This window comes from Scyliorhinus canicula, chromosome 12 (genome assembly GCF_902713615.1).
Source record: "Scyliorhinus canicula chromosome 12, sScyCan1.1, whole genome shotgun sequence".
Lineage (NCBI taxonomy): Eukaryota > Metazoa > Chordata > Chondrichthyes > Carcharhiniformes > Scyliorhinidae > Scyliorhinus > Scyliorhinus canicula.
Genome location: NC_052157.1, coordinates 140,895,878 through 140,921,785, shown reverse-complemented (window position 1 = coordinate 140,921,785; position 25,908 = coordinate 140,895,878). Strand labels below are relative to the sequence as shown.

The 25,908-nt window shown below is 44.1% G+C and overlaps 1 protein-coding gene and 1 long non-coding RNA gene across 2 annotated transcripts in view; one reads left to right on the top strand and one right to left on the bottom strand.

Moving 5' to 3' along the window:
• blmh (bleomycin hydrolase) overlaps positions 1-25,908 on the bottom strand; it is a 109,787-nt gene that overhangs the window by 55,841 nt on the left and 28,038 nt on the right. The gene's annotated exons all lie outside the window — the stretch shown is intronic.
• LOC119974941 lies at positions 122-8,793 on the top strand. The gene is made up of 2 exons (XR_005462617.1): positions 122-248; positions 7,482-8,793. It is a non-coding gene; the product is annotated as an uncharacterized LOC119974941 (long non-coding RNA).

The following is a 25,908-nucleotide window of genomic DNA, read 5'->3' as shown; positions in this document are numbered from 1 at the left end:
AACAATAGTGATCTAATGCACTTTAACCACAGTCATGGCATATAACTGGAATACTTTATGTTGCAGACTTTTACTCCAAGGGGAAGATTCTCATAAATTCATAGAACTGCAACTGTATCATCTTCTTGCAGATTAAAGGGGTGGAACGCTTGAGCTCCATGGGGCTGGCAAATCCTCCCAAGCAGCATTCAATTTATCAGAAAATGCGGAGGTCTTGACACTGAAGAAACATTACATGTGACTCTCCGGTAAGTTGACCACTGCATCAGGGGCCCCAATTGTGCGAAGCTTTGGAAAGATCGATCACATGCCTCTAATAACCTGAAGCTTTCCTGAGAGAATGCAAGGAAAGTGCTTCTATAACATGCCAAATTCTCCCACAGGTTAATTTGTACAAAGCCTGAAAAGTGCTTAAAGTGTGCTTTAAGTGTTTTTTTCAGGGAGTTTTAATTAGGAAACCTCTACAGGAGATTTCTGTGAAGAGGCTCAACGAGGCTGGAGAAATATGGGGGACCAAAAAAACGATTCATTTTATACAAGGCCATAATAGTATCTATGTAATAACTGCCCTATAGAGAGAGACCCTCGATGGAAAATATTTTGTTCAGTGATTGATTATTGAAACAAACATAACTTTGTTGGAATAAAATAACTGACATTTTTCTTTTTGTTATAATCTTCCATGCAATGTGATTATTGATAAGGCCAGCAATTTGCCAGTCCCTAATTGTCTTTGCTAGGCCATTTCAGAGAGTGGTTAAGAGTCAACCACATTTCTGTGGGTGGCACAATGGTTAGCACTACTGCCTCACAGCCTTGGTTGACTGCCTGTGTAAGAGTTTGCACTCTCCCAGTGTCTGCATGGGCTTCCTCTGGGTGCTCCAGTTTCCTTCCACAGTCCAAAGATGGTCATGCTAAATGGCTCCTTAGTGTCCAAAGAGGTGTAGGAAGAGGTGGGGTTATGGGGGGGATAGGGTGGGCAAGTGGGCCTGGGTATGGTGCTCTCAAAGGATTGGTTCAAAATTGGAATTCTATGAACATGTAGGCCAGACCAGGTAAGGACAGCAGATTTCCTTCCCTTAAAAAAAGGACATTAGTAAAGCAAATGGGTTTTTACAATAATCAATAATAGTTGTACTCGTCACCAATATTGCGACCAGCCTTTTTAAAAATAAATATTTTTATTCTTTTTCACATTTTCTCCCGAATTTACACCCACCAACAATAAACAATTATCAGCAACAAATATGTCAATCCCCATAACAATAACAACAATCCCATCCTCCCACCAAACCCCAAACATCAGCCAGCATGTTTACATAAACAACTGACATAAAGGAATTAGGGATTACCCATAGTCACCCTTAATACACACAGCCCCCCTCCCCCCACCCCCCCCAAACAAATGTTCAATGTTATCCAATTCTTGAAAGTGCATCATGAATAATACCCATGACTTGTAGAACCCCTCCGTCCTATCCTCAGTTCAAACTTAACCTTCTCAAGGGTCAAGTATTCCAACAGGCCCTCCCGCCACGCCAGGGCACAGGGTAGAGAGGCTGCTCTCCATCCCAGCAGGATCAGCCTTCGGGCTATCAATGAGGTGAAGGCTACGATATCTGCCTCCGCACCCGTTTCCAACCCTGGCTGGTTCGACACCCCAAATCTGGCCTCCCGGGGACCCGGGTCCAGTTTCACGTGCACCACCTTGGAAATTACCCGAAAAACCTCCTTCCAGTACTCCCCTAGCTTTGGACAGGACCAAAACATATGAATGTGATTAGCGCCCCCCCCCCCCCCCCCCCCCCCCTCCAGCGACGCTCATTGACATCTTCTACTCCTTCAAAGAATCGGCTTATCCTCACCCTTGTGAGGTGTGCTCTGTATAACATCTTCAGCCGTATCAGTCCCAACCTCGCGCACGAGGTGGAAGCATTTACTCTTCGGAGCACCTAACACCAGACCCCCTCCTCTATAACCTCTCCCAAATCTTCCGCCTACTTTGCTTTGATCCCTTCCAGTGGTGCCTCGTCCTCTTCCAAAATAGCTCCGTACACCGCTGACACTACCCTCTTTTCCAGTCCCCTTGTCGTCAGCACCTCCTCCAGCAATGTGGAGGCCGGTTCCTCCGGGAAGCTCTGTATCTCCTTCCTGGCAAAATCTCGAACCTGCATATATCTAAATATTTCTCCCTGCTCCAGCCCATACTTCGCTTGCAGCTCCCTCAATCCTGCAAACCGACCCCTAAGAAACAAATCTTAATCCCCGTCTCTTCCTATTTCCGAAAACTTCTATCCCACCTCCCTGGCTCAAATTTGTGGTTCCCCCGAATTGGCATTTCCCTTGACCCTTCCCCCAACCCGAAGTGTTGGCGAAACTGCCTCCAGATTTCCAATGAAGCTATTATTACCGGACTCCCTGAGTATGTCGCCGGAGCTATCGAGAGCGGCGCTGTTGCTAGTGCCGACCCCCTGCACAAACTCTCCTCCGTTCTGACCCACTGGGAATCAACTCCTCTGACCCAGCTCAGCACCTTCTCCACATTCGCCGCCCAGTAGTAGCTCATCAGGTTCGGGAGACCCAAACCCCCTACCTTCCCTTCCCTCTGTAGCAGCACCTTTCTCACTCTGGCCACCTTCCCTCCCCATATGAACGAGGTAATCCTTCCCTCAATCTCCCTGAAAAAAGACTTTGGCAGGAAAATCGGTAGGCATTGAAAAATAAACAGAAATCGCGGCAACACATTCATTTTAACCGCCTGTACCCGAGCCGCCAGTGACAGAGGGAGACCATCCCACCTTGCCAGGTCGGCTTTGCGACCAGCCTTTTATTCTAGATATTCCAAATTCCTCTTCTGCCAGGGTGGGATTTGAATCCATGACCTATCCCGAATATAAGCCTGGACCTCTGGATTAATAGTCCAGTGACTTGTACACTACAGCACTGTCTCCCCCATTCAGCTTGAAGTGTTGAATTGTTTCAAGAATACTCCAAGCCAACACAGAGCGCTCAGACCTCTGCCAATCACCATTTTCCAAAGTTACTTATATGGACCAATTGCAGATATGGAATTTTTAGTTTAAAGCCAAGGCCATTCACAAGAAGATCATAGCACAGGAAGGTAAGTGACAAACATTGTTAGGAAAATTATAGGTTGTTTTAAGGGATTTAAAGGTGGCTTTAAGGGATTTATATTTGCATTGGAAATTAAATTTTAAGTGGGTTTAATTTAATGTTTGTGTGTCTGGAAAGGTAAAATATATGGTTAGACTCCTGCTGGGCAAAGGTGTTTGTATGTGTGGGGAGGGGGGTTGATTAAGTTCCAACTAAGCTTAGAGGGCTACGGCGTGATGAATAAATAAAAGGCATAAGCATGTGGGGGCTGCTTAACAACTGTGGCCTTGTAGTGTAGGTAAGCTAAATTTTAAGTTTTAGTTTAGCTAATTTCTTGGCAGTTGGAGACCTGACATCGGGGAGTGAGCACCTCTCAACTGTGCCAGATGGAAGACTGGGCAGGATGTGAGCTGAAAGAGGTAGGCTTCCTAAAGTACAAGTTACAGTCTAGGTAACCAGGGAATTGGGACAAAAGGAATGTTTTAAGGTGACTGGAGTTAAGTGATGATGTGGAGATGCCGGCGTTGGACTGGGGTGAGCACAGTAAGAAGTCTTACAACACCAGGTTAAAGTCCAACAGGTTTGTTTCAAACACGAGCTTTCGGAGCACGGCTCCTTCTTCTCCTTCTTCACCTGAAGAAGGAGCCGTGCTCCGAAAGCTCGTGTTTGAAACAAACCTGTTGGACTTTAACCTGGTGTTGTAAGACTTCTTACTGGAGTTAAGTGAGCAGAGACCAAGATATTGTTCAAAAGAATTCAAGAAAGAGTAAATTAAGTGTTTGGAGTTAAAGAGAAAATTGCAGTAGCCAGATTCACACAGCCTTCAAAAAGGTAAAAGAAATGTCTGATGCCATTTTAATACAGTTTGGGAATCGAGAGTTAAAGCAACTGTGAGCAGTTTGCACAGTAGTCAAGACGAAGGAACCCTAAAGGGATTGGTGTACAATCCTGGGCTGGGCTTGCTGCTAAAACAGAGCAAGCTTTGTTTATTAATAATAATAATAATAATCTTTTTATTGTCACAAGTAGACTTACACTAACACTGCAATGAAGTTACTGTGAAAAGCCCCAAGTCGCCACATTCCGGTACCTGTTCGTGTATAGTGGAGGAAGAATTCAGAATTCTCAGCTGGTACGGGAATTGAACCCACGCTGTTGGCCTTGTTCTGCATTACAAACCAGCTGTCTAGCCGACTAAAAATATCATTTGGAAAACATGGTCTGGATTTCAGAATGTAACCCAAGGGAAAACATACTTATGGGAGGTGATTTTGGGAGTGGAGCTTGGAAACTCTTACATGACAATCTGGGGGGATTCTGAGGAGACATCCATGAACATTCACTTGGGGTTCAAAGTGGAGAGTGCATTTAAGTACAACAAGGTGACTGAGCAAAAGAGACTGTGTTAATGAGGCCATGCAGATTAAGATGGACTTTGTAATCAGTGTTAATCCTAAAACCTGTGTGTAATTGTTAAACTGGGAGTAAAAGTATATATCGTAATCCCATTTTTAAAATACGTAACAATTTATTTTTCTTTGTTGTTGTAACTAATTAGCAATTCTGTGACTCTGTTCCTCCACTTTTTATAAAAATTAAGGTCTTTTGAGCCAGGGTTCCAATCTGGGATTGGATTGTTAACACAATGCCCATCAGTGGAGCATCCACGTTTTTCCCTTCTTGCCTATGTTAGGGTTTGAACAAGTTTTCTTGCAATAAAAACATGGTTAGCACAGTTCCTGTCCAAGTCATGTATGTTTCGAGGACATCACACCTCAAACCATTTCCGTTCTTACTGGATATTGATTCACACTTGCTTCGTAGCAATCGTCCATGAAAACCCAGGCTACATTTAATCTTCCTGCACCTAGCCCAGCAGCAGTGAGTGGTACCTCTGCTTCTCGCTGTTTGTCATTTGTGCACGAGGCCTTCCTGTGCTATAGTCCACTCAGTTTGTCGATCTAGCATTAACTTGCAGTCATTCACTTACAATAGTTCACCAACCCGAACCATTCAGTCAACCCTGTGAAACTGTCAATCTTTATCATTTGTGGGAAGGTAGCCGCTTACATTTTGTCAAACATTGAACTTGTGGTGGAGGGGGAATAAAAGCTGCAATTTCCGAATGACAATAATACCTAACGAACAGTGCCTCCTTGTATGAAGGAATGTGCTCCTTCTTAAGGGAAATTCTATGAAATAACACGAGCCAAATGTGGTGTTTTTGTACGAAATAGTACAGTTGTTGAAGAAGGGATGTGTTTGTTCTTAAAGTAAACACCATTAGGTGACACCAGCCAAATACGCATTTCTGATATTCAAAGGTATCTAGCAATGTTTCTTTGCGTTAGATTTTTTTTAAGGAAAGCATTCTTCACAATGTGACGCAAAACTGGTGCTTGAAGGGGTTAGTTCGCTGCCCACTTCCAGTTGCCATTCCAAATACTATTCGGATATTTTATTCAATACTCAGCCGCCTAGTATATAAAACTGATTTTGTTTTTCAAAAGAAGAATCTCTGCTGCAAGAAAAAGGGACGAGCCCAAATTGCACCTTTAAAAGTTTACGGGAGTAGAATTTTGTCATTAGTGTACAGTTTTGTGGATGGAAAATGGAGGACAACAGTGGCCAATTTTACAGGATGTGCAATAAAGAGGCTTGAAAAACATTCAACAATATTTCTTCAAGTCATTAGTGCCTAAAACCGGTTTTGGGAATCTCTCAAGAAAACTAGAATGCCAAGGGGAGTAGATGTTGGAGATGTAGATGGATTCGGCCCGGCAATTGATTGCCGCGACAGAGATGAGCACTATTTTAATCTAATGTCCTGTGGAGTCAGGTGGCGCATACTTGGTGATCATGACCAGTCTTGTCCCACTGTCCTCCACCACCCCTCAACAAGATACTTAGTGGACGGTTGCTGTTGGGAGGGGAAGTGCCCCTGAAGCTCCAGACAAATTCTGACCCCAATATTCACCAAATCTCAGAAAAGGAAGGATCTTCTGCAGCTCACCTTTCAGCCCATTTTGCTTCATCCTTAAAAGTCCAATGACGCACTTGAACCACTCATCCTGGCAAGCTGCTGGTTACATTCTATGTAGCAAAATCATGGTATCGGCCCATGTATTCCTGCATGGATCGTGTCATAAGAATCAGACACGATGACCCTGCCAGTTTACGGTGATCAAATGTAGACAGACCAAATGTGGCAGCATCATCAGTTTCCCCGACAATCAGCAATTTAACCTGGGTCATTCCTGTTCTGTCTGGCTCCAACTGTACACCCAAGTTATTGAGGGAGTCAATTTGACGTATGTCAATTGGTTTTACATGCAACCAAAATCAATTTGTCTCAAACTTAAAAATGCTGCTAAAGTTATAGTAGCCAGTGAACTTGGAGGTGCCATCATTATGAATAATCTTTTTGCCATTTGGCTACCCGGCACATAGATGGTACTTTGAAAGTGATCGCATGTCCAATGGGAAATGTACGGCACAATCAGAATAATGAAAACAAGGACTCGAAAATAGAATTAAAGTCGGCACAGCAGCAGAGATTCGCTAATAGTTCCTAACTAATGGGCAGATTTAAAACTCCAGATTTATCTTACAGCAAACAGCACAGAAAAAATTAACTCTGAGTAGTACAGAATGCTGCAGGGCTTGCAAAGCAAGTTTGTGGAAATGCTTTAATAAAAGAAAGAGGTATAATAATTACCTGTTATTGATCACTACCACTGATCTAGGTATAAAAATTACCCACTGCACAATCTGCTTCTCCTTTCATGTCCGAGTGCACAGCCAGAGACACAAAACAAATGTCTTATTAATGTCATCCCAAATCTTGTTTTGACAAATAACATCAACCTATTTAGAAAAAATACACAGAAGTTAAACTATTCCAGAGGGTATTCTGGCCTCAATTACTGTCGTTCCTAATACTGACGTGAAATCACTGATCCTACTCATTTTTCACCCACGCAAATGTGGGCTCAAAATATAATCCTTTTACTCCTCAGCGGTTCACTGCTTTCGTTTTATTTATTACAAATCCAGGGGAATCTAATTGTATGTGAGATTAAAAATCCAATTTTGGCTCTGCATGGAAAATATCGACTACAAAATGACAACGGCTATAAAGTGGATATACAACAGGTCATTCAGATCTAAGGCAACATTTATGGCTTTAATCCTCTAAACTCGTCACATTTTTGAGATGCCCGATAATGGCTCCAATTAACATTTGTTCACGTGGTGGGGATACCCCAATCGCCCTAGTCAGTAATTTAGCTTAAGTGGAGCTAAGCTAAACAAACGAGAAAAATTAGAGCGTGATCCATTTTCTTTTTTTTTTAAAACACACACAGAAAATGCCAGAGACATGTCAACGGCTACGGAGAAACCTGTTACGTCAGATGCAAAACCCTTCTTCAAATCCATTGTTTATGTCGAACAAGCTGATCTTTCCCCAGATGACGCTGCAAATGGCCTGAGCAATGGGATAGTGGAAGGAACGGGTGAGGAAATCCAGCCTGCTTCCCTGCCCTTGGCTGTATTTGGTAGCTACTGCTGGAGAATGTACATGCACAGACATTGGAGCGGGTCGGCCGTGGTGCGTCCTCAAAGCTGAATCATTTATCCAGTCTCAGTGATGCCAAGTCACCTACTGAACCTCACCCTGGCATGAATTGGTGATGGATTGAAACAAGAAAAAAAATGGTGATTTTGCAAAAATAACTTTCGGGTAGAAAATGCGGTTGAATTATGAGGTCTTGGGCTGATTTTTTAATCTAACCACTAAACAGATGGATATGAAGTTGCATAAGTAACGATGACAGTTAGGTGGTGCCAAATTGCTACTCAAGTAGTGGCCAACCCAACAGTTAATACTTAGGCTGTTCCATATCAAGTGCATAGAATACAGCTGCAGAATATTTTACAACACATTTGGTTCCTGCTGGCTCTGCTGTTAAAGGTGATGCCTGCCACATGTTGGACATGTGTGATGAGCTTTTTTCTTACAGCAGTAACTGCAATGAAGTCGCAAGAGGTCGTTTTTAGACATTAGACACTACACTGCAGTCACTTATTAAAAACTCTATATCCAGTATTTATTGGAGACGTTAAACTCTTCAGTTCTGCCTGTGGGAAATAGTTGCCAATTCATAAAAAGATACCACAAGGACACAATCGGTCAGTAGGGCCAGCTCTCAGGCAGGAACTAGCCAGGTGCTAACTCTCAAGGCCTGTATGACAATGTGGTTCAATCTGCCACTTGCTCTGGCTCCAGAACATCTGTTGATAACGACATGGAGGGGTGTTTGGTGGCATCCATACCTCGAGAGGAGCCATTGAAACAGCAGGGATATCACGGGGATTGATAGCCACAGGTATCGGACCACCGATCTCACTAATTACAAGTCAACATACGTGCCTTTGTATTGATTGGATAGTTTAATTAAGCATGTGGATCTCATTCTCCTATGCAATGCATGATGTAAACCTAATCGATAATTATGATTGGACATAGATAACTAGTAACAAGTGATTGGTATATGCTCGTCTGTAACTTAATGTGAAGTATAATGATCTTGACATGGGGAAGCAGAACTGTCTCATGTGCAAGCTATGTACACCACCAGCCCAGTTATAACTGTAATAAAGGCCTTGTTCAAACTCCTGGAGTCTTCATTTGGTCTCTCATGAGCGTGAGAGTGAAGTACACTACAGTCGAATAACTATACAATTTTCCCCACCACAAAAAATTAAAATGTTGGTGGGAAAAGCGCTGTAATAGGTAGAAGCCACGCTGTGGAACACCTTTTATTCTTGAAAAAAATATTTAGGGGTTGGCAGAAAATACCTCTAGCTAAAATACATTTAGTATAGACACCAAAAAAAAATGTTTTCCAAAGGGGCGGTTATCGAAGAGCAAAATAAACCCAACCTTTGTTTTCTACCTGCTTGTCTATGCGTGCTACTTTAACGGATTCTACAGTGACCCAAGATGTGCAGATTAGGTGGGGTTACGGGGGAGTGGGTCTAGGGGTACTCTTTCAAATGTCGATGCAACTTAATGGGGAAAATGGCCTCCTTCTGCACTGTAGGGATTCTATGAAAGCTTCCACAGAAGATAACCAACTCCATCTAATTATTCATGTGATATTAAAAAAGGAAACTATAATCTGAATTGTATCCTAGTTTCCTAAAACTGCAAATAAACATGGTCATAGCTAAATCACATGAAATTTGTAAGTCATTTACCAACACGGCAATCTTTCTTTCCTCCCCTTCTTGTCAAGGTACCGCACCACTATCACACACAAGTCTCCATTTTTCATACAATGCAGGGAGCATTCTGTCATTGTGGACAACATGTTTTCCTTTCACCTAATATCGGCACACTTTCTACAACAGGTCTCTGCAAACATCACTCATGATTTTCCCCTCCTCAGTTGTTTATGTTTCACACCTTGACCCTGGAATCTTAGTGAGGTGGGGGGGGGGGGAGTTTCCAGGGGCTGGTTTAGCACTGGGCTAAATCCTAAATTGCTGGCTTTTAAAGCAGACCCAGGCAGGCCAGCAGCACGGTTCAATTCCCGTACCAGCCTCCCCGAACAGGCGCCGGAATGTGGTGACTAGGGGCTTGTCACAGTAACTTAATTTGAAGCCTATTTGTGACAATAAGCGATTTTCATTTCATTTTTTTTCATTTCATCCATCCTTTGATCATGAAAAGCAACAAGACTTTGCAGTGTTTGCATCAATGAAAGGGCATATCACAATTTCCCGTTAATTCCGTTGTGAAAATCAATGTAAACCTTCATTCAATATTGTATTACATAAATAATATCCGAGAACACCAGGAGTCTCCAGTCCTGGTATATCTGATAGTATTGTACAAAGCAGCTGCGATTGTCTGACTAACTGTGACTAGGCCCCTAAAGTAATAAAGGAAACCAATAAAAATGCAAAATTTTGCAGGTGTTGGAAAGCCAAAAGAAAAATAGATCCAGAAACCCATAATGTGCGTCAAAGTACAGATGAGCTTATGTTTCAAACAAGGCCCCTTCTTCAAAACAATTCTGAGGAATGAACGGTATCCAAAGCATTGACTTGTCTGTCCTCTCCACAGATGCTGACACAGCTAACAAGGCCAGTTCAAAAGAACACCAGGATCTATTAATAGAGTTTTACTTCACAGACTTTAAAAAAAAAGAAAATCAAACACCAACTGTGGAAATCTGAAAAAACAAATATAAAATACTTGAAACAGAAGTGTGTATCAATGGAAAAAACAAAGTTAAGTGGCTGTTAACAGAACAGCTGTTACATGTAGATGTAACCCTGTTTGCATCACTTCAGTTGTATCGAATTTTAGTAAAATTTCCACGCAGCTCTAGTACTGGTCTGCAATTTAAGAGATGGAATATCTTTCAGGCGATTTATGATAGCCATTGCGAATTAATCCAAGTTAGAAAGCCCAGTAGCTGGCCAGCATGGTGGCGCAGTGGTTAGCACTGCTGCCTATGGCGCTGAGGACCCGGGTTCAATCCCGGCCCTGGGTCACTATCCGTGTGCAGTCTGCACATTCTCCCCGTGTCTGCGTGGGTTTCACCCCCTCAGCCCAAAGATGTGCTGGGTAGGTGGATTGCGAAATTGCCCCTTGATTGGAAAAAATAACTGGGTACTCTTAAATTTATTTTTAAAAAAGAAAGTCTAATTGCTCTCAAAAAAACAAAGACTTTGGGTAATTGTAATGTAATTCACACTTCTTAAAAAGTCTCTCTGTCCATCCATCATCTTATGCTGCAGGCTATATTATCTCTAAACCACCACACTAATCTCTAAATTCACGTGTTTTACAGTGCTTTCACACCCAAATACACGGTCAGTCTGAAGGGATCTTGGTTTTGCACAGGTGCCCAACTTGGGATGTGTAAACTGGTTGTGAAGACGTAAACCAAATCTAAACCGAAGCAGCTTGTTCAGGTTAAGCCAAGGTATTGAACAGCAACTATTGAAAGATTGGTGTGAAGTGAAATTGCTTCACACCAGTGTCATGTAAATTCATCATCTGATAACAGTTTCAAATCTGCCATTTATGGATCAATGCTTTCATTTAATCCTAGAGTTAACCACATGTTGTTTGCCGTTGCATAATTACAAGACATTTAAAGAATGTCAAATTTCTTCCATTGCTCCTGCTGCAAGTAAAAATGTATGCATAAGCTTTCTCTTAAATCCATTTACAAGCAACATTAATGTGACTTCCATATGGATTCCCAGTTGCAGTACATAGCCAAAGCAACTTTGGCAATGATGTGCAGGAACAAGGATGGTTGGACATTTTTCAGGTTTTTCTTCAGGTCAGTGGTGGTCAACTACAGTTGTAAATGTGGCTTTTAGTTTTCACTCACCGTTTATCCAGGCTCAAAAAGCTTTGTTACGGTGTTTGCTGCAAAAGAACTACAATGCCAACTGTTTTCAAACAGAGCAAACTGGCCCTTCATTGAATAGACAGTGTAACAGATAACCTAGAGAGGCACGGTGGCACAGTGTTTAGTACTGCTGCCTCACAGCTCTAGGGACCTGGGTTCAATTCTGGCCTCGGGTGACAGTCTGTGTGGAGTCTGCACATCCTCCCAGTGTGTGCTTGGGTTTCCTTCGGGTGCTCCAGTTTCCCCCCACAGTCCAAAGATGTGCAGGTTTAATGGATTGGCCATGATAAATTGCCCCTTACTGTCCAAAAGGTGAGACTGGGTTATGGGGATAGGGTGGAGGCGTGGGCTAAAGTAGGGTGCTCTGTCCTGGGCTGGTCTAGACCCGATGGTTCATAGAATTTACAGTGCAGAAGGAGGCCATTCGGCCCATCGAGTCTGCACCGGCTCTTGGAAAGAGCACCCTACCCAAGGTCAACACTTCCACCCTATCCCCATAACCCAGTAACCCCACCCACACTACGGGCAATTTTGGACACTAAGGGCAATTTATCAAGGCCAATCCACCTAACCTGCACATCTTTGGACTGTGGGAGGAAACCGGAGCACCCGGAGGAAACCCACGCACACACGGGGAGGATGTGCAGACTCCGCACAGACAGTGACCCAAGCCGGAATCGAACCTGGGACCCTGGAGCTGTGAAGCGATTGTGCTATCCACAATGCTACCGTGCAGCCGTTCGAATGGCCTCCTTCTGCACTGTAGGGATTCTAAGTATAATACAGAATTCCAACTGATTTTTGAATGTAGTTACACCCTACTTTTCAGATATAATTCTATATTTGAAATTCAGAACATTAATTTGATAGACAGTTAAAAAAAGAGTTCAAATGACAGCCAGTGGCACTTCAGTTAAAATATCGCTCAAGTGCCTGACCTTTGAATATTTTTTCTATATAAATTTAGAGTACCCAATTCTTTTTTTCCAATTAACGGGAAATTTAGCGAGGTCAATCCACCTACCCTGTACATCTTTGGGTTGTGGGGGAAACCCACGCAGACACAGGGAGAATGTGCAGACTCCACATGGACAGTGACCCGGGACCGGGATTGAACCCGAGTCCTTGGCACCGCTGTATGCAATGATTCTGAGAAGACTGAAAATGCACGCATACATTCCAAGAATTTAGTGGCTGGATTGTTCCACTGAAAGGCTTATGGCACCTCAGGACTAATCTTCAGTGGGCTTCTTGTGAAGAGCAATTGAGATGTTTAACATTCCTAATTATTTCCTTCAGTGTCCATTCAGTAAGAATCTCTTTAGTTTCCTGTCTCCAGTTTGAGGAGATCATAGAATCTCTACAGTGCAAAAGGGGGCCATTCGGCCCATTGGGTCTGCAAAGAGCACCCTACTTAGGCCCACTCCCCGCCCTATTCCTGTATCCCCACCTAACCTGCACATCATTGACATTAAGGGGCAATTAAGGGCCAATCCACCTACCCCGCACCTCTTTTCGACTGTGGGAGGAAAACGGAACACCCGGAGGTAACCCACATAGATACAGGGAGGACGAGCAAACTCCACAGTCACCCAAGGCTGAAATTGAACCTGCGTCCCTGGTGCTGTGAGGCTGCAGTGCTAAACTCTGTGTCACCTGCCACCCTAAGTAGGCATTTAATTGCAAGAACAAGGGTAAATCAAGAAACTTCAAAACAAAAATTACTTTCACTTACCTCTTTGGGACCTCTTGCTCCTTATTGCTGGGTACAAAAAGGTTGGGCATGCACAATTGGCTAATGTACCTCAATTTTGCATTCGTAACCCTGACTCACATACATAAACAGTCTCACACCTGTTTCAGGTGTGCCAATTGGTTTCCTATTCCAGAGGTCCCTCGAATGTCTAAGGAGTGGCAAAGGCATCCTCTGACCACGGTTCACTTTATGAAACATGGGTGGACGGCCACATAGCAAACCAGAAGGTACCAAGCAGTGCAACAAGTACAAAAAGCACAGAAAAATAAAAATTAGAGGGAGCATTATTCCCTGGCTGCAATATTCATCTGCTGGCCACTCTGTATTTTTCAGGCAAAGTGTTTGGTCACCCTTTCCAGTTGCCTCAGGATTTGTTTCCTCTCACACCTCTGTGAAACACTTTGGGACATTTTCCCCATTAAAAAGCACTATAAAAATAAATGTTGTTGTCTACCTAACCAACAATCTACGGACAATGCAACCTGTTTATTTGAGATGCCCAAATTAGGGCCCTCTTTGTGCAGCTTGCATACATCAAATAGGCTTTTATCTTCAGCAAAATTAATAATAATCATCACCTACATTGTCACAGGTAGGCTTACATTTACACTGCAATGAAGTTACTGTGAAAAGCTCCCAGTCGCCACATTCCAGCGCCTGTTCAGGTACACAGAGGGAAAATCCAGAATGTCCAATTCACCTAACATCACGTCTTTCGGGACTTGTGGGAGGAAACCGGAGCACCCAGAGGAAACCTTCACAGACACTGGGAGAACGTGCAGACTCCACACAGACAGTGACCCAAGCCAGGAATCGGGACCCAGGCACTGTGAAGCAACAGTGCTAACCACTGTGCTACTGTGCTGCCCCTGAGAGATTGGATGGTGGGGTTTCCCATGAACAATAACAACAACCCATCCATGGGTCCACCTAAATTACACCCCCCCCCCCCCACTACAAACCTGCCAGAGGGGGAGTGTGAACGTCAAGTCCACATTTCTAAACAAAACAAAGGAGCGTTTTGTTGAATTTGGTGCTCAAGTTGATTGACACCAATGTTGAGAGTTTTATCCATTTCAGATACAAACATGGAATAAATTTCTCTCTATCACACCTCAGTTCCACAGCAAACAGCACCTATTAAATGGGAACGTAGGAACTACTGGATGAATAAAAAGCACTGTCCATATAATATACTGTCTCCTGCCTTGTCCTTGTGGAGTTTTCACATTCTTACCATGTCTGCATGGGTCTCACTCCCACAACCCAAAGATGTGCAGGGTAGGTGGATTGACCACGCTAAATTGCCCTTAATTGGGAAAAGAAAAGGATGGCGCATGGCTTGGAGGGGAACTTGCAGATAGTGCTGATCCCATGCATCTGCTGTCCTCATCCTTCTCAGGGGCAAAAGGTCAGAGGTTTGGAATCTGCTGTTGAAGGAGCCTTAGCACAGGATCAAACAATAATAGAGCTATAATTAATCATTGTAATCAATCTCTATCACTTAGACAAGGAAAACCCCAGTGGAAGTTTTGAGCAGCATAGGTCTTTCTGCTCTTACCATGTCCCATCTCAAATTATTCATACTGTGCAGCAAAATATTAATATTCTGAAAATCTAATTTGCATTTACATTAATTATCTGCTTCCACTCTCTTCCAAGGGAGCTTGTTCCGTAGATTTGACAGTCGCTCACCAAATGTTTCTGCAGATTAGTTTTGGACTCACTCACTCACTCAACTGCAGGCGATGTTCAATGGTTCTTCGGTCTGGATAAAGTGTGTGATATGCATTACCCTGTCTTTTTCTAATCATATCACTTCTCACAGAAATAAAGGTTCAGAACATGTCCAGATTTAAACACTCCTCATGATCCAATTTCTCCATCCTCTTAATCATAATGCTTGTCCTGGTTTGCTCCCTTCCAAAACCTCAAACATCCTCAATAGCTCCAATTATGACCAGAGCTGCGTACAGTATTCTAAGTGCAGTCACACCAATTATTTATAAGGTGGAACGATGATCTCTTTATTTCAACTCAATGTTGCCCTTTTGTTACCTCGGCATCTGATTTGGTTTCCTCATTTGCCACCAAATATTATAGTGATAGCTTCAACTAATTGTCAATTAAACTCACTACATCTCTTGCCATAGAATCTTTCTGCATTTTCCTCCCCAAGTGAAGCCCTTTGTATTTCCCAGCACCAAATCTCATCTCCAACCATCTGCCCAATTCTCAAGTAAATTCAGAACCAGCTCCATCCTCCCCGGTTCAGCTTTGCCTTGTATCATTTGCCAGTTTAGCTACCATGTTCATTACTTCGAGATCCAAAAATAATTTTTTAAAAGGAGGAACCAAAAAACTTGTGGATTCTACAGGAAACGTTCGCTCAGATCGATGTCAAAATCCTTGTTACCACACCCAATAGAATTCCATCAGTCCACTGTAACATGTTTCCACTGATTCAACTTCAAATCAGCTTTTCCCAGAGGAACTGTATTGATAGCCTTCATTGAAATTCAATGCCTCCGATGCCCATACCACCCTTAAGATTCTTTGGCACACCCTTAAAGAAAATGAGTCAATTAGATTGACAAGACCTCCCAGTTATGGACCCATTACACCAGTGGACTTTCCGCGAGGGTCCAGTGGCCTCGAGACGAAACTACCAATTAAAGCCGTCTTCATGCAGTGGTTCCAACTGTACTAACACGGATCTGAAGCTACGCAAGCTCATTCTGCTTAGGACTCTGACAGCAAACAAAGAGGCTTTCATCTCAACAGTCCCAGACTGGACTGTAAACCACATCTCCAAGATGAAAGGCCAGTGTGCAAACCCACTTTAAGACTATGTACAGAGTGTTTGAATCCAAAAGTACATTCTGAAAAGCACAGGTGCCAGTGCTTGAACACAGCAGGAAGATCCAAGGGACCACATAAAATCCTGCTGTTTTACTACGGCAGCTGCAACACAGCTGTGTTTACCAAGTTTACTATACAAACGCGGACAGAATGCAGGTCAACCACAAAGAAACCACAACTTGCAGTGTTTTATTTTTCCCTTTCAGGCCTAATTTTTCACTCCTAACAACGGAAACATTTCCTTTTGCCACCATTGATTCAAAGCTAAAAACAGAGTAACCCTAATTAAACATGTCCAGCATGGTTACTGGAGACCACCTCATAAAGAATGGTCAATTACCCCCTTGATATTAGCCCCAACCACCAGTAAATTGTTAGCAGCTTGCGGTTGCATAGTTGTAATATTTTCCTACTAGCAGTTACTTGCTAATTAAGTTATGCATGAATTCCACATGGAAAATAATAAAACGGACAATTATTTTTTACAAAAACAAACACGTGTCAACCACAGTAGCATTCTTGTCTTGGACGTCATGAAGGTTGTGCCTACCAGCCCCCTTTCAGACGTTTTCAGTACGGATCAGCACGGTAGCACAGTGGTTAGCACAGTTATTTCGCAGCTCCAGGGTCACTCCCGGCTTGGGTCACTGTCTGTGTGGAGTCTGCACGTTCTCCCCGTGTCTGCGTCGATTTCCACCAGGTGCTCTGGTTTCCTCCCACAGTCCAACGATATGCAGGTTAGCTGAATTGGCCATGATAAATTGGCCTTAACATCCAAAAAGATTAAGAAGGGTTACTGGGTTACGGGAATAGGGTGGAGGTGTGGGCTTAAGAGGGGTGCTCTTCCAAGGGCCGGTGCAGACTCGATAGACCAAATGGCCTCCTTCTGCACTGTAAATTCTATGATCACTGGCTATTCAGTGCAGTACTGAGGGAATGCTGCACGGTGAGAGGTGCCATCTCTCGGATGACACATTAAATTGCGAGGAAGTTGATCTTCGCAGGTGAAGGTAAAAGAAACCATGGCACTATCTCAGAGAGAAGCCAGAGTGTCCGGCCGGTAATCTGGCCAATATTTCACACGCAAATCCAACACCTAACAAAACAGATTATCTGGTCATACTCGTGGGATCTTGCTATGCTCCGACTGGCTGCCACATTTCCCATATTACAACTGGAAAATTATTTTCTACTTTCATCATCCTCCCACCAGATCACATGACGAGATGACAAGTGTCACAAAAGAGCAGCTGATTTAGAGGGCTATTCATTCCACTGCCCTTCCATGGAGGCCTATAGGTCTCTACTCCCAAGATAACATCTTGAATTAGTTAAAAGACACACATCTACTCAAGATACAAGAATGTCAGTTTTGAAATGTAGAATTGGAATGAATAATTTCAGGGGGAATTGCGCTATTTGCCAAATTATGGCAGAATTTCACGAAAATTGAACCTTCACTTCATTCCAGCAAACGCACACCCAGAAATCTTGGTTATTGTACTGGTCATCACAATTATAAAACTTGAACCGACTCCATGAACATTTCTAGGGCAATTCTGCAAATGATCAATTGCCAGCCATAAGGTGATGTGGAGATGCCGGCGTTGGACTGGGGTGAGCACAGTAAGAAGTCTTACAGCACCAGGTTAAAGCCCAACAGGTTTGTTTCAAATCACTAGCTTTCGGAGCACTGCTCCTTCCTCAGGTGAATGAAGAGATATGTTCCAGAAACAAAGTCAAAGATGCAAGACAATGCCTGGAATGCGAGCATTTGCGGGTAATCAAACCTTTACAGATCCAGAGATGGGGGTAATCCCAGGTTAAAGAGGTGTGAATTGTCTCAAACCAGGACAGTTGGTAGGATTTTGCAAATCCAAGCCAGATGGTGGGGGGTGAATGTAATGCGACATGAATCCAAGATTCCGGTTGAGGCCGCACTCATGCGTGCGGAACGTGGCTATAAGTTTGTGCTCGGCAATTTTGCGTTGTCGCGCGTACTGAAGGCCGCCTTGGAGAACGCTACAGCCATAAGATAGCTGCAGCCCCAGCCAGTACCGCAAGGTTTTGAAGTCTATCCCAACTCTTGCCAACTTGTAAGCAGAGGTTCTGTGAATCTCCAGGTTTCAAATGAGATGTTGGATTAGACTTCCTGTAATGGTTCCACTTACTGAAACTATAGCACTGATTGGAGAAATTGTGTGCCCTTGAATAAAGCCACGCTGCATATATGGAACAAAAAAACAACTTGGATTTCCAGAATACCTTTCACCACCTCAAAGATGTCCCCAAGTGCTTAACAACTACTTAGGTACTTTTGAAGTGTAGCCACAGTTGTAAAGTAGGAAGTGCAGCAGCCAATTTTTTCCACAGCAAGGTGTTTGACGGGTGCTGTGCTCAATGTGGGAGACCAGCACTCTCTCTAGCAACTTTTACAATGGCCTTAATCTAATTTCCAATTGTTGTCACGTGTAAGTATCCTGGCTGAGATGCTGGAGAACTGTAGGGGAGAGCTGTGACTAATCCAAGGCAGTACTCTATTTTTACAAAGAACATTTGCCGAGGTCAATCTTAAAATATATTGATGTGGAGATGCCAGAGTTGGACTGGGGTGGGCACAGTAAGAAGTCTTATAACACCATGTTAAAGTCCAGCAGGTTTATTTCGAATCACTAGCTTTCGGAGCACAGCTCCTTCCTTCACCTGAGGAAGGAGCTGCGCTCCGAAAGCTGGTAATTCGAAACAAACCTGGTGGACTTCAACCTGGCGTTGTAAGACTTCTTCAAATATATCGATTTCAATTTCAGAGGGAGGAGGTTTCCCACCGCCAGTCACTGGACACCAACCAGCCCAAACATTGAGGCTGGGTGGGGAAAAGGCCCTTAAGTAGCCACTTAAGAGGGGCATGGTGGGGTGGACGGGTTCCCAGAGGGAATCTAGTCCATGCTATTTTACACTCCACCCCGCACCTCGGCCGATTTTGGCCACGCAGATTTTAAGGAACACTGAGTCATAGAATTATATTGTATAAGAGGCAAATAGACTGCTTATGGCAGTGGCCATTGGACAGTCTGCATGAGGAGATTGTTAAGAAAAAGCCCAAACCATAACATTAAACATACACTAACCATGTTCGAAGCACTATACCACCAACAATGCAAGCTAATCCTACGGGGGACTTCTGAAACGTTGCTTCAATGCTAAAACGTTCTGAAAAAAGTTGATAATTCTTCAGGTTTATTCCAACAAAAAGATAGAAATGAACTCTTTGGCTCTGCATGCATCTCTAATTATCGGCTGAAAGCAGAAGAAACTACTTTGATAATGTCGGCTTTTGAAAACCAAAATGCCTTTCATTATTTCCAAATGAACAGGAACGTTCCTGCTGTTTCCTCCACTGCTCACGCAAGCCAGCTTTATAAGCCTCTTGGAATAAACTTGTCCAATTAGTGTCAAATTATGGGTGAGTTTGCACTGCATTGCTCATTCAAAGCCCTTTTGACTTGGGGTATTTCTTTCTTTAAAAAGCTATTAAATAAAAGCTGTCTTTCATCCCATCCGCTAAATCAGCTTCCAAGGCAAAAACTGCAGCTTCACTCTTCCCAGTCGGATATCATATGGAGACTTAAATTGTACTGAAATGGTACTGTGAATTATTCCATCATTAAAATAAATTGTTTTCTCCGATGACCAGCAAGTGTGCGGTGAGTTCATTGGGCTAACCGTTGCCAAGAAGCTGTAGTTCAATGGTCTGTGCCACTATTTATGGTTTAATTTCTCCATGCGGTTTATGCAGCAGAAACAATTCTAAGCACTTGAACACACCAAGCACCATCTGTTTTTTTTGGGGGGGGGGGGGTAGTAAAAACTTAAAACCATAATTACACAGCACACGGGTCTCAGTAGACCACACCAGACTTCCTCCATTCTCTCCAAGACACAGCAGAACTGGAAGTCAATCATTAGTGCCTGGAAATCCTGCGGCCGGTTTAAAGTTTGCACCTTGACACATCACGATAAAAATATTTGCCATGAGTGTCTGGGTAATGCACAAAAGTACTTAAACTAATTATTAAAGCTTTAATCTGGGGTTCTTTTATCTTCATTTGCTCTCGGGCAGGTGATGTTTGTGGGACTCATTCCTTGTTGTTCAGACTAGGCAGTGAGCTAGTTTCTCCTTTGAATAGCTTATCAGGCTATTCCGGGGAGCCCCCATGTGTCCATCATGTAGTCATAGAATTTACAGTGCAGAAGGAGGCCATTCGGCCTATCAAGTCTGCACCGGCTCCTGGAAAGAGCACCCTACTCAAGGTCAACACCTCCACCCTATCCCCATAACCCAGTAACCCCACCCAACACTAAAGGCAATTTTGGACACTAAGGGCAATTTATCATGGCCAATCCACCTAACCTGCACATCTTTGGACTGTGGGAAGAAACCGGAGCACCCGGAGGAAACCCACGCACACATGGGGAGGATGTGCAGAGTCCGCACAGACAGTGACCCAAGCCGGAATCGAACCTGGGACCCTGGAGCTGTGAAGCAATTGTGCTATCCACAATGTTACCGTACTGCCCTGCCCTAGTGCAGGACCACCGGTGGTGCTTGGGTGAAACCAGGTATTCCAGGACGAGTCGGGTTTTTACGATAACCCAGAAATGTTTCAGGTTCATAGAACAGTACAGCACAGAACAGGCCCTTCGGCCCTCGATGTTGTGCCGAGCAATGATCACCCTACTCAACCCCACATATCCACCCTATACCCGTGACCCAACAACCCCCCCCCCCCCCCCCCCTTAACCTTACTTTTAAGGACACTACGGGCAATTTAGCATGGCCAATCCACTTAACCCGCACATCTTCGGACTGTGGGAGGAAACCGGAGCACCCGGAGGAAACCCACGCACACACGGGGAGGACGTGCAGACTCCGCACAGACAATGACCCAGCCGGGAACCGAACCTGGGACCCTGGAGCTGTGAAGCATTTATGCTAACCATCATGCTACCGTGCTGCCCCGTTCAAGAACCCAAATTTGAAAAAAGTTTGATGAAATTATCAGCGGGATGCAAATTCACATCTTACTTTAAGAGGTGGCAGTCCAGCAAGATCAGTATGCTACCACATTGCACAAACAATACTTTGGTATTACTTTGCCGTTTAACATACCAAGATGACAGGAGGTGATGCAATACAGCAGAGAGGTGGGGGGAAACAGTGCTTCTGATGACATACATATTCCATTCAGTGGAAGTATCCTGGACCAACCAAGTTTACATTGGATGCACTCAGACTATATGAACTCTGGCAATCTTTGCCACACAGGCCTTAAATTGTACAGTAATACTCACCAACAATATTGGTTTGAAGTCACGACCATTCTTCAACACAGAGTGCCTCCTCGATTCCAGCAGTTTTTTTTACTACACCAAGCCAGATACTCCTCTCCATCCCCCCCCCCCCCCCCCCCCCAACCACCGGCGCCATTCCAACGGGAAATCCCTTATTTAAATTTTCACACTCTGTAATACTGAACAGTGATCACATTCATTATCTTACTCTGCCACCTACTGGTTAGTCCTGAAGACTACAGCAGTTAAAATATCCACATCACGGCCTATTGAGTGAAGGTCATCTACGCTGAATAACTAGAAGATCTGACCCTAGTTTTATTCCATCACTTAAGAGTCTATTCAAATTTACCAGGTTGTGTTCACATTCTTGATTGGCTGTGTGTTTCATATTCATACCCAGTACAGTAACAGTTATATATCCTCCATCACTGTAAAACTACAAGTGTGCGGAATGATTTTATGTCTGGACTACAGTGCATTTCGTGCCCATATAAAAAAAGTACGACGTACATACAAATAGAGAAAGGATTAAAGAAAGAAGAAAATAATTATTCCCAAAATAACACCTCTGATGGCCTTCATTACTAATTATCTCATTGCACAGCATCTTGCACAGAAAGGCGGCCGGTAAAAATTGAGCTCAACTTTGCGTCACTTAGGAGCTGGTGGAAGAATGTAAAATGAGAGGAGCCTTCAATATAAAGATCACCGCAAACAAATGCTACAAGAGATTCAGTGGAAACCTCTTCATAGGGTGTCAGAGTCGTTAGAAAGTGGAACTCGCAACCACAAACGAGAAGCTGAGGTAAGGAGTACAAATACATCTTAAGAGGAACCTTAGTGTCGAAGGTAGAAAAGAAATGAAATGCTGATAGGGTTAGATAACGGAGGATGGGAACAGACATATGTGGAACTTAAACCAGTTGGGCCAAATGGTCACAGACTGTGCTGTAGCATCATATAATAAAGGAATAGAAAAATGGTATACAGGAGGATTTTTAACAGAAAAAACAAAAAAGGTGATAAATATGGTGAACACTAACAGCAAAAATTGCTAATAGGTTTATAGAGGAACCAGACAGGTCTTTGCCCATAAATCTGGTGCAGGGTTATTAGAAACGCAGTGAACAAAGAGATGGGTTAAATAGATCCAAGATCTTCTGCTTAAACTGGGGGCGCGATTCTCCGCCCCCCACGACGGGTCGGAGAATAGCGGGAGGGCCTTCCCGACATTTTTCCCACCCTCCCGCTATTCTCCCCCCCCCGGCCCAACTCCCGACACGAATCGCTGCCGCCGTTTTTTTACGGCCGGCAGCGATTCACAGCTGATAGATGGGCCGAAGTCCCAGCCCTTTACGCTGTTTTTACGAACGGCAAACACACCTGGTCTGGCCGTTCGTAAAAACGGCGGGAACAACTCGCTTTTTATAACCATGGCACCGATTGGCACTACAGTACCACGGCCGTGCCAAGGGTGCCATGGGCCCGCGATCGGTGCCCACCGATCGCGGGCAGCGGGCCCGATGCCCGCGCACTATTTCTCCTTCCGCCGCCCCGCAGTATCCATTCGCGGGGCGGCTGAGGGGCATCCCGGCCCGCGCATGCGCGGGTTTCGCGCAAATATGCGATGACGTCATCTGCGCATGCGCGGGTTGGAGTCTTCCAATCCGCGCATGCGCGGCTGACGTCATATGACGCGTCAGCCGGCGCTAACTCCGGCAAGCGGGCTTAACGAAATTCGTTAAGCCCGTGATGCCGGAGCTTACGGCGTCGGGCTGCTAGCCCCGACCGGGGACCAGAATCAGTTCCCGGTCGGGAAGGGGCGCGCTGGCGTCAAACCCGCCCGGGTTTGACGCCAGCCTTACGATTTCTCCCGTTTTGGGAGAATCGCGCCCAGGAACTACATAGCCCAAATTTTCCAGTCTCTGGATTGTTAGACATAGGAGGCTTGTTGGAAGATAAATCCTGACTCACAGGCATACATGAACATGTCCCCTCAAAGAGAAAGTTCAGAAAGGCATCATTGGCTATGTTCACAAAAGCTTGGATGGAAGAAAATGGTGGCATGGTACAGATAATTAACAATCTTTATTGTCACAAGTAGGCTTACATTAACACTGCAATGAGGTTACTGTGAAAAGCCCCTCGTCGCCACAATCTGGTTCCTGTTCGGGTACACAGAGGGAGAATTCAGAATGTCCAATTCACCTAACAGCACGTCTTTCGGGACTTGTGGGAGGAAACCAGATCACCCGGAGGAAACCCACGCAGACACGGGTAGAAAGTGCAAGATGGGAATCGAACCTGGGACCCTGGCGCTGTATAAAGCTACAGTGCTAACTACTGTGCTACCATGCCGCCCATCACGTTAGTGTGGAATTTGAACAAGGAGGGCGATGTACAGAAAAAAAATGTTTGCTTGCCTGGGACAAGTTCAAAACCCGCCTTACCAATGATGTAATGCGGGTAGATGTACCAACACTAACGTGGCAGTTTGGTGGGTCTTACTCGTGTTGTTCAATCCTTGTATGTGTTCGCGGGATGGCGGCTTCGCTGGCTAGGCCAGCATTTATTGCCCATTCTTAATTACCATTGAGAAAGTGGTGATGAGCCGCCTTCTTGAACCTCTGCAGTCCACTGCGCTGTTAAGGAGGCTGTGCCTGGATTTTGACTCAAAGACAGTGAAGGAATGGTGCTATAGTTCCAAGTCAGGACCTGCGTGGCTTGGAGGACAAATTGTAGGTGGTGGTGTTCCCATGCATCAGCTGCCATAGTCCTTCTAGCTTGTAAAGGCTGAGGTTGAAGGTGTTGTTGAAGGAGCCTTTGTGATTTACTGCTGTGCATCTTGTAGAAGGTGGAGGGAGTGAATATTTAAAGGTGGTGTATGTGGTGCTAAAAATACAGAATAATTGGATGTCGGAAGGCAAAAGAAAAAAATTCCTTATGGGAAGAAACGCACAGGTTTTCTCACTAGCAACATTGGGCCAATGGATCATAGATGTTGGAATGAAATGGATCCTAATATTGTTCAAACATAATTGCCGAAATGTTAAAAATCGAAGGTCTTCAGCGGTACACGGAAGATTAAACCAAAGTTATCAGTACTGCTGATGAAGATGACGAAGATCCAGACGATGATGTTATACAATCAGGGTATTGGAACAAATTGTTTTGTGATCAGTGATTTCAACGTGAAGTTTTCCAGGTGATTTGTTTTGGATTAAATGTACATAGTAATGTTATAAATGTAGCAGAGTTAATATGAATTCTCAAATGTTGGTTTCTTATTTTATTCCATTGTGACGGTCATTATTGGACCCAAATTAAGCACCTGTCATCTGAACGGAGTAGGCCATTCAGCCTCTTAAATCTACACCACCATACAGTAAGATTGTGATCTCAACTCTACATTCCTGTCTACCTTTGAAGTACTCGTCAGTGAAGAATCTACCCAACTCAACTTTAAAAACATGCATTGACCTGGCTTCCGCTGCTTTCTGAGGAAAATAATTCCCCAGCCTCACGACACAGATTTCTCCCCATCTCCATGGGCGGCACAGTGCCATAGTGGTTAGCGCCGCTGCCTCACAGTGCCAGGGACTCGAGGTCGATTCCGATTTCAGGTGACTGTTTGTGTGGAGGTTGCACCATGTGGAGTTTGCACTTTCTCCCTGCATCTGCGTGGGTTTCCTCCGGGTCCTCCGGTTTCCTCCCAGAGTCCAAAGAAATTTCAGGTTAGGTGGATTGGCCATTGTAAATTGCACATCAGTGTCCAACGGTTAGATGCAGCTAGAGGGGAGTGGGCTTGGGTAGGGTGCTCTTTCAAGGGATGGGTGCACACTGGATGGGCCGAATGGCCTCCTTCTGTGTTAGGAATGGGTTTAGAGACATTCCAATTACATGACAAATAGATGTTAAGTATCCAATAATTGACACTGATGTGTAAAGGGGTTGCAGGTGGCACTTGGTTTGTGTGGTATGGTGATAGAGTTTTATATAGAGTGTGTTCAAGGAAAATAAAGGTGTTTGGGAGAGGAACAGAACTCTTGACACTTTACTCAATAGCAGCCTGAAGCTAACATTTGGCACTGCAGGGATTCTATGAAATTAGAAACCCTTTGTTTTTAAACTATGTCGCCTAGTTCTAGTCTCTCTCCCAAGGGGAAAACGTGCTTTCAGCATCCCATCAGGATCATGTATATTTCAATAGGATCACCTCATTTCTTCGAAACCAAATTTTTCCTCACAAGGTAACTTACCTCATCACTCAAGCCAACATTCTTGGAACTGCTTCTAATGAAATTCTATCCTATGTAAGGAGACACAAACTGTATACAGTACTCCACTCGTGGTTTCACCAACATCGGTGCGAATGCAGCA